The sequence below is a fragment of the Jaculus jaculus genome, chromosome 12 (genome assembly GCF_020740685.1).
Source record: "Jaculus jaculus isolate mJacJac1 chromosome 12, mJacJac1.mat.Y.cur, whole genome shotgun sequence".
Taxonomy (NCBI): domain Eukaryota; kingdom Metazoa; phylum Chordata; class Mammalia; order Rodentia; family Dipodidae; genus Jaculus; species Jaculus jaculus.
In genome coordinates this window covers 52933790-52942608 of record NC_059113.1, presented here as the reverse complement: position 1 = coordinate 52942608, position 8819 = coordinate 52933790, and the positions used below count along the sequence as shown (strand labels likewise).

Here is an 8819-nt window from a genome sequence, read left to right as displayed (position 1 = left end):
TGGAGTTCACTCCCATCTGGCAAAGGTTGAAATTCCTCCTGACACAGTGAGGGGTCAGAAAATCCCCTTTGCTCGTATTTTCACCCTAGGTGGAGGCGAATCTCGCCAGGAATGAGCAGATACCCCTAGGGAATGGCTGCTGCCAGGCTTTCCTTGGAATTTCCTTCTAAAAATCCCCTTCATCTGAACATAGTGGTGCATGCCTATAATCCTAACAACTGGGAAGCTGAGGCAGAAGGATAATGAGTTTGAGGTCAGCCTGGGATAAACAGTGAGGCTCTGCCTCAAAAGAAGAACACCATGCTGGAGAGATGGCTTAGTGGTTAAGGCTCTTGCCTGTGAAGCCAGGTCCCATGTACGCCAAGTGCACAGTGATGCAAGCGCGCAAGGTCGCACATGCACACAAGGTGGCGTATGCGTCTGGAGTTCAATTGTAGTGGCTGGAGGCCCTGGTGCACCAGTTCTCTTTCTCACTCTTGCTCTTTTGTATTAAAAAAAAAAAAAAGGTCAGTCTGTTGTGCTTACCTCAAAATAAATAAAAATAAAATAAGCACACCTCCAAATCTTGCCCTTGACCTTTAAGTTCTGGTCTCCCAATCAGCCAAGGACCCCCACTGCTCTGGCTCCCTGTACTCCCTGTATCCCACCTGCACTGCTTTCCTCATTTGAAAGCCGTAAGATCTATGCACTGGAGCTTTCTCCATTACATCCTCTTGGCTTCCTCCAGCCCTCAGGGATACACGTGGTCTGAGTGGAAGGGAAGAACCTTAGAAATGTGGTCTCCTCCAGCTTGCTGCCCGTGGTGGCTTGATTCGGGTGTCCTCTACAAACTTAGGTATTCTGAATGCTAGATCCCTAGCTGATGGAGATTTGGGAATTAATACCTCTTGGAGGCAATGTATTGTTGGGGTTGGGCTAATGGGTGCTATAGCCAGTTGCCCCATGCCAGTGTTGGGCACACTCTCCTATTGCTGTTGTCCACCTGATGTTGGCCAGGGGGTGATGTCCACCCTCTGCTCATGTTGTTTTCCTTGCCATCATGGAGCTTGCCTTCAAGTCTGTAAGCCAAAATAAACCTTTTTTCCCACAAGCTGCTCTTGGTCAGGTGATTTCTGCCAGCAATGTAAACCTGACTGCAACACTGCCACTCAGACACCCCAAACCTCGATGGCTTGCTCACCTAACTCCTGATCCCTAAACTCTGGGCACTGAGAGTACCATCCTGTGCCCTCCTGGCGCATGCACTTACTGGATAAGCCACACCCTTGCTGGGCGGCAACTGGCCTTTCATATCACCATCCAAGTATTTGTCAGATACTTCTCCATGATAGACAATTTTGTTTTTGTTTATCGAGGTAGGGTCTCCCTCTAGCCCAGGCTGACCTGGAACTCACTATATAGTCTCAGACTGGCCTCAAACTCACACCTCTGCCTCTCCAGTGCTGGGATTAAAGGCATGCCCCACCATGTCCTGCCTAATAGACAATTTTTAAAGAAACAACATTTCCTGAATTGTTTCAAGCCAGTCGTGGTGGTACACACCTTTAATCCCAGCACTCACTTGGAGGAAGAGGTATGAGGATCACTGTGAATTCAAGGTCACCCTGAGACTACATAGTGAATTCCAGTCAGCCTGAGCTACAGTGAGACCCTACCTCGAATACAAAAAAAAAACTTGCTTCAAATTTAGGGGAAGAGAATCGCTACACAGGGAGTGTGTATGCTGGTTACTTTCCTCTTCACTGACAACACAACTGACAGCAGCTGTTTACAGGACCGTTCAAATCACATCCATAGGGATGGGACGGCAATTCTGAAGGGCCACGCGGCGCCTCGCAGGTCCCTCCGGCGTTCTGCCAGAACTGGTGTAGCGCGGATAGAGCTCAACGCGGTGGAGGGGAGTTTCCCAGCAGCCCCCGCTCTTCTGGGCTGGTGCCAAGGCAGGAGGCGGCTCCTGAGTAGTGGCCACGTGGTGAATGCATCTGCTTTTAAAATTATTTTTATTTATTTACTTATTTCAGAGTGTGGGGAGGGGGAGAGAGAAAAAATGGGCGTGCACCAGGCCTTCTAGCTACTGCAAATAAACTCCAGACACGGGTCTCTATCTGGCTTTACCTGGGTATTGGGGAATTGAACCTGAGTCCCTCGGCTTTCTAGACAAGCGCCTTAACTGCTAAACTATCTCTCCAGGTCCCTCCAACCGCGACCCCTCCCCCCGCCCTGCTTTAAATAAAAATAAAATAAAAAGCTGCTTTGGGCGTTTTTCTGGTTCCTAACTGGCACGTGCCTCGCATGCCAAGACCAGAAGGCCCTTAAAGAGAACCGTGAAAAGCCCCAGAAATCCCAAGCCCCGCCCAGCACCTGGCACGCGGGGGCGTCACCAAATGCACGTTTATTGTTGAAGGCGCAGCACTGCCCTGCATATCCTGTTGAACAACGTTTCTTACATTGTTTTCCCACAAAAACATTAATTAAAAATCAAAAGAGGGAAAACAAACAGGATAAAAATAAAAATCGGCTAGTTTTTGAGCTCCCTGGGTGCTCATCAGCCGTGACGCCCGGGGACTTGCCCATGACATCAGGACACCGGGCGACCTCCGGGGCCCCTCGTGTACCCTTGACCTTCCCGCACATCACTGGGAACCGCGGGCTGCGTGGGCGGCGCTTGCTCTCTCCCCGCCTCGGCGGGCCCCGCGGCCGGCTCCGAGCTGTGGGCACGGCCCGTCACCACCCGGGGACCGAGTTTCCTCGGGGTGAGACACTCGAGAAGTTGAGGGGAGGCGTAGGTGACACCCAACTGCTCCAGGGACATCTGCCCCGGCGCGTGGCTAAGGGGAGGTCCGCTTCGTGGTCCCTGCTGCCCCCTGGTGGCCTTCACTGGTCCAGCCCTCCCCCGCGTATTCATCCCAGGGACTCCGGGTCTAGCCCAGGTTAGCGCCTCCCAAAAGGGTCCCATCTGACGCCCCCCACCCCCCACGCCCCAGTATTTCCCGGTAGCCGCCTCCAGCACCTTAGCAGCAGCACTTAAACATCCAGGGTGCCCTGAGCCGGGCTGCGTGGCGCCGGGCCAGTTAGCAGCCTCTCTGTGCCTGCAGCCTCATCTATGACATGCCAATAATAATACCTGTTTTGTGCAGCAGCTGCGAGAATTAAACATAGTCACTCATGTGAGGCCCTTAAAATGGCGTCTGCACATAGTAACGTTTAAAGTTTAATTTTATTTATTTTTTTTAATTTTTTGTTTATTTTTATTTATTTATTTGAGAGCGACAGACAAAGAGGCAGATAGAGAATGGGCACACCAGGGCCTTTAGCCACCGCAAATGAACTCCAGACATGTGCGACCCTTGTGCATCTGGCTAACGTGGGTCCTGGGGAATCGAGCCTCGAACCGGTGTCCTTAGGCTTCACAGGCAAGTGCTTAAGCGCTAAGCCATCTCTCCAGCCCTTAAAGTTTAATTTTAAGGCGTAAAGGAATTTGCTAACCTTATTCTTGATTTTATAGTAAATGCAACATGTGTGGATATAAATAGTGATTAAAGAAAATAATGACACTCTTAGCTTAATGTCACTCTGTCAAAAGGCAGAACAGCACAAGTCAAAGACCACGTGTCCGGATGGCACTACCGCAGCCATAGACAACCTTTGAAATTCTGACTCACCCCATACACTGAATACCCCACCTCAGCATGGCCCCACCATGATTTCCAGCTGCCCAACTCTAATTTGAGCCCTTCTACTCAGCTGTCCTTCTTTGCTCCCGTGGACAGGCAGGTCACACCAGCAGTTCTTCCTAATCAAAGAGACCATAGTGCGGGAAAGTCCAGTTTGCATGTGATGGCAGCCATGTTATGGCCATAAGGGGACATACCAGGAGAGAGAGCTAGTGCTCTAGATATAGTCCTGTAGAAGAAATCCACTGAACCACCAGACCTACCCTCGATTAAGTAAACCATGTGTGCTTTTGTTTAAACCACTGTGAAACATTTCTTGCTGTCACAAAACATCTTAAATATAGTAATTGGCAGAATAATGTACTTCTGAAGATACCTATGCCTTAATTCCTGGAGCCCATGGTCAAATTCCATCTGTAGTCAGGAAACGGAGTAATGAATACTGGTGTTCAGCTCACTTTCTCCTTTTATTCAGTCTAGAGTCCCTTAGCCTATAGGATAATGCTACCTATATTTAGGGTGTGTCTTCCCACCCCAACTTATATGTAGAACTCTGTCACAGGCATGCCTATGCTCCTAGATGATGCTAGATCCTATCAAATGGACAACTGAGATTAACCATTACAGATGGTCATATACACGAACATCTCCTTTACTTCCTATCTTTTAGCCAGTCTCCTGCCCTAGAAAGTAGACTGCAGGACACTGAGCTCCATCTGTTTTCCTGACTGCTGTACCTCAGTTACCCCAGGCCCAGAATGGAGACTGACTCAGAATAGGCACTCACTGGAAACTCTTGGCCCCATTAAGGGACCTCCACATGTCGATTTGACCTCAGGCCATCTTCTGAAGCCTGGGCTCCACTGTGAAGCTTCAGAGCAGATCAACCCACTGCCTCCCTTCAACCTTCCCTATCCTGCCCTGAGATTCTGGGCTGTCTGCCCCTAAGCCTCTCTCCCTAGCTCCTCTCTGCAGCCATGGCCAGCTGGGGCCATCTGTGTGCCTATATCCCTCCCCTGCTCCAGTGGGACATGCACCCTTGAGTTCTGAAGGTGATTTTAATGGCTGGGCTCAATGTTTTGGGGCATTGATGGGGAAGAGGGTCCTAGTCTCGGTTTGAGGCAGTTTAAGGTGACTGGGCCCTGAAAGTAAAAAGCAGGAATGTCCTCACTTGCCCTTGCAGTCTCCACTTTACTAGAGATTGGAGAAGAATCTGGCACTCCTTATCTTTTGCCTAGACCTGTTTTTCCACTCCTGAGCCCCTCCCTAGGAAGGAGCATTCCTGGAAGGTTTCAATCTGTTCCTGGCTTTGTGGTTGGTTAAACTCAGCCCCAAATCTTGGCACCATGGCTGGTTAGCTTGGGCCCCATTCAGAATCTATAAATGAAAGCTGGACGTGGTGGTGCTCGCCTTTAATCCAGCACTTGGTAGGCAGATGTAGGAGGATTGCTGAGAGTTCAAAGCCAGCTGAGACTACAGAGTGAATTCCAGGTCAGCCTTGGCTACAAGTGAGACCCTACCTTCTAAAAAAACAATAAATAAATAATAAAAACCCGAATCTATAAATGACCCCAATTTGGGTCACAGGGTGGGCTTTACCCCATCTTGCATCCCTCATGATGGGAGCTCTTTGTGTTCCCTCCTCTTTCCTTCTTTTTTTTTTTTTAATTTTTTTAAAATTTATTTATTTGAGAGTGACAGACAGAGAGAGAAAGACAGATAGAGGGAGAGAGAGAGAATGGGCGCACCAGGGCTTCCAACCTCTGCAAACGAACTCCAGACGCGTGCGCCCCCTTGTGCATCTGGCTAACGTGGGACCTGGGGAACCGAGCCTTGAACCGGGGTCCTTAGGCTTCACAGGCAAGCGCTTAACTGCTAAGCCATCTCTCCAGCCCCTCTTTCCTTCTTTTAATCTCACAAAGTCTTTCTAAACCTTACCTTCTGGTCTATGGGTTTAAATTCTTTAAATTCATAACACAAGAATCTGGGGTACCCTACGTTTGTTGGTGTGTTAGCATATTGGTGTATTGACAGTTAGCATATTGGTATATTGACAAGGAACCCCAAAATTCCCGTTCAGGTTCTTCCCTGTGCTGTGCAGTTCCCTCCTGCTGAGAGTAAGGGTGATGGTTTCCATCTGTGAGGGCATGGTGCTTCTTTTGGAAATTGTTAGCTATATAAAACAAGCCAGCCAGTATGAGAGAAAAACTAGCAAACAGTAATGTGAAAAGCGTAAACAGGACAATCCACAGTGGGTCTGTGTGGGTCACACACAGCAACCCCACAACTCCTAGACACCCTGACCCCAGACACCTAGCCCACCCACCCTTGGACATGTGACTTGGGCATTGTTCATGGGTCCCACTGTGCAACTTCAGACCCCCATGCCTCACTTGTGGACTTCCCTCTGTCCAGTCTCCCCCTTCTTCAGATGACCCCATTCCTGAGGCGCTCCTGGTACCCAGCCAGAGCCTGCTAGCTCCTGAGGACGGGCTAACCTTCACGTGGACAAACTCCAGGCTCACAGTTCCCCAGGCTTCTCTGAGTCTGTCCTCACTTTCAAAGCAGAATGTGACTCAGGCTTGGCCAATCAAAGTACTCTCTTCACACCCTGCATTGGCTCAGGGCCAATCATGTGATAAAAATTGACCAGAGCCTGACAACAGGTGTGAGACCTGCCCCTGGCAGCAGAGGTTGGCTGAAGAAGTACACCGGGTCACAGGCTGGGGGAGAGGCTGAGTTCCATCCATGGGACCCAGAGCACCCCTAGGTGCACACCATCCTTGGGTCTACAAGGTCTGTGCCCACGCAGGTGTGGGCTTGCTGGCTCGCAGACTATCCTGTAGGTGGGGGAGGGTGCTGGGGGGGGGATGAGAAAGCCAGTTATCAAAATTGATTACAGAAGAGCAAACCTAACAAGCCAATAACAATGGATGAAACTGGGAGAGTTACCGAACAGATGACACCCTTAACACCAGGCTTAGCTGGTGTCCTAGGACGCAACCTGAGGAGCATCTGTACATCTAAGCACTTCAGAAAAGCGCAGTTCCTCTGCACTCCGCACTGCTCCTGAGTGCTTCCCATGTGTTCGCTCAATGAATTGAGCCAGCCTATGAGGCTGAGAAGAAAGACCTTAAGCAACATGATGGATTCAGAAGCTCCTGAGAAGAGGTCACAGATCTGAACATCTTCAAAGCAATATCTGTCTCCTCACGCTACAAATGTTGGAGAAATGGAGCATTTCTTTTGTGGCTGCTGCACAGCTGTCAATAGTGGAGCAATCGCATGTCCCATTCAGAAGATCCTCTTTGGGCAGCAGCTGTAGGGGCTCACAACCCTAGATGCAGTCCTTCAGTTGAGGAGGGATGGATTTCTAAACTTACATTGTGGAATCCTCCTTCGTTGATGTAGAAAGCAACTACACTGGCCCTCATGTTTGGTCTCTGTGAGGATTAATCTTGCCTTCTCTGGAACTATGTCAGTGCTCCTGAGTTTGTAACCTGTAGCCTGGCAGCAATACCTTCAGGGACAACAGAAGTCATTTTCACTCCATTGGAAAGAGTTCAGACATGGCACGACAAAGCCACAAACACTAGACTTTCCTGGCATCGAAACACCATGGAATTGGGGAGTATTATGGAGGCTTGGTGCCTATTATCTTCTGAAACGGATTTAGTAAAAAGAAAAAAAAAAATACCCTTTTCTTTATTTGGCTGAGAAAGAGGGAGAGAGAAAGAGCGCACCAGAGTCTCCAGCCATTGCAAAGGGAACTCCAGATGCCTGTGGCCCCCTTGTGCAGCTGGCTAATGTGGGTCCTGGGGAATCAAACCTGGGTCCTTTCACTTTTCAGGCAAATGCCTTAACCATTAAGCCATCCCTTCAGCCCATAAATACCCTTTTCTTTGTCCTTTGAGGACCTATTAAAGGAGCATCTGCCTACTGTGATTCATAGGGCTCATCTGGTCAGTGACTTCACCTGTGGGTCTTTTGTGTGTCAGGTTGGGATTCTTGTTCTTTTGTTGTTGTTTTGTTTTTTTCCCAGTTAACGTTGTAAAAGCTCAAATGTAGTCTCTGATTGATGGGGAATTTCAGTCCTTCTCCAAGGTTTTCAAGACAATCTGGCTAGAGCAGAACAGGAAGCTGGCAAATCTTTTCAGAGGTGCTCATTTGAATTACCATGGGTCTCTGGTCTCTTGGGGAATAATCAATGTAACTTACAAGTTTTTGTTAAAGATTTCATGATAAAGTCACTAGCAAAATGTACTTTATCAATTAGACCTGATTGCACTTTGGCTTTGTTCCTAATTAGCCTAAATAAGTTGGTGTCATTAAGTTAGTAAATTATGGGCAAAGCATCAAGAAAAAACAGAATAAAGTTTTCATAAGGAAAATTGAAAGATTTTTGTTTTGACCACTACCCAAGAGCTTTAGGCTGTTGCCTGGTAACCGGCTGTGTGTCTCAGGGTCCTTCAGGGAGACCCTAATAGCTAAGACTTGATTCCTTTTCCTCCTGGAAACAGTCTTTTGGCCTTTTGTATGGAAGCATCCTGGCCCTGCACAGCCACCGCCCAGGTTCTTGGGCCCCAGGACCCCTCCAGCATACTCGGTACGTCTTGCTGTGGCTTCTCTGCGTTCAGAGGAAGCTGCAGAAGGCAGTCTGTTAGACTGAGCATCCATCTGCATGGCAGGGCGAAAGAGCAGAACAGAGGAAAACTGGCTTATTAGAAATAGGCATTTCACAATGAATGACTGCTATTGGCTTTGAAACAAAGCACTTGTTGGGTTAATCATCCAGATTATTTCTGTTTAGACTTGGTAGAATCAAGGAACTAATTAATGTTTTCATTTTGCTCTTTTAGCTTTGAAAGTTTTCTGTTTAATTCCAAAATGTGACTTTAAACCTTCCCAAAATATCCTTGTGTTGATTTTACTAAATTCATTACCAAAACATAGGAGGACTTCCATTCTGTTACATGCTTCATCTTGCTAATTGCATGTAGAATAGATAATGCCCTGTTTAGCTTGGTTTCTTTGAATTAACGGAACTAACGTCAGAAGAATATCATTAGGCATTATTTTCCCCCTTGAATAGTAATTTGTCATATTTAACTACTACGTTCTCTTGAAATATACTTTAAAATATAA

General features: G+C 48.0%; 1 pseudogene; it reads left to right on the top strand.

Annotated features, from left to right (window-relative positions):
* The first annotated feature begins 6816 nt into the window (after positions 1-6816).
* Positions 6817-7916, top strand: LOC101594513 (annotated as a pseudogene).
* Positions 7917-8819: the final 903 nt, after the last annotated feature.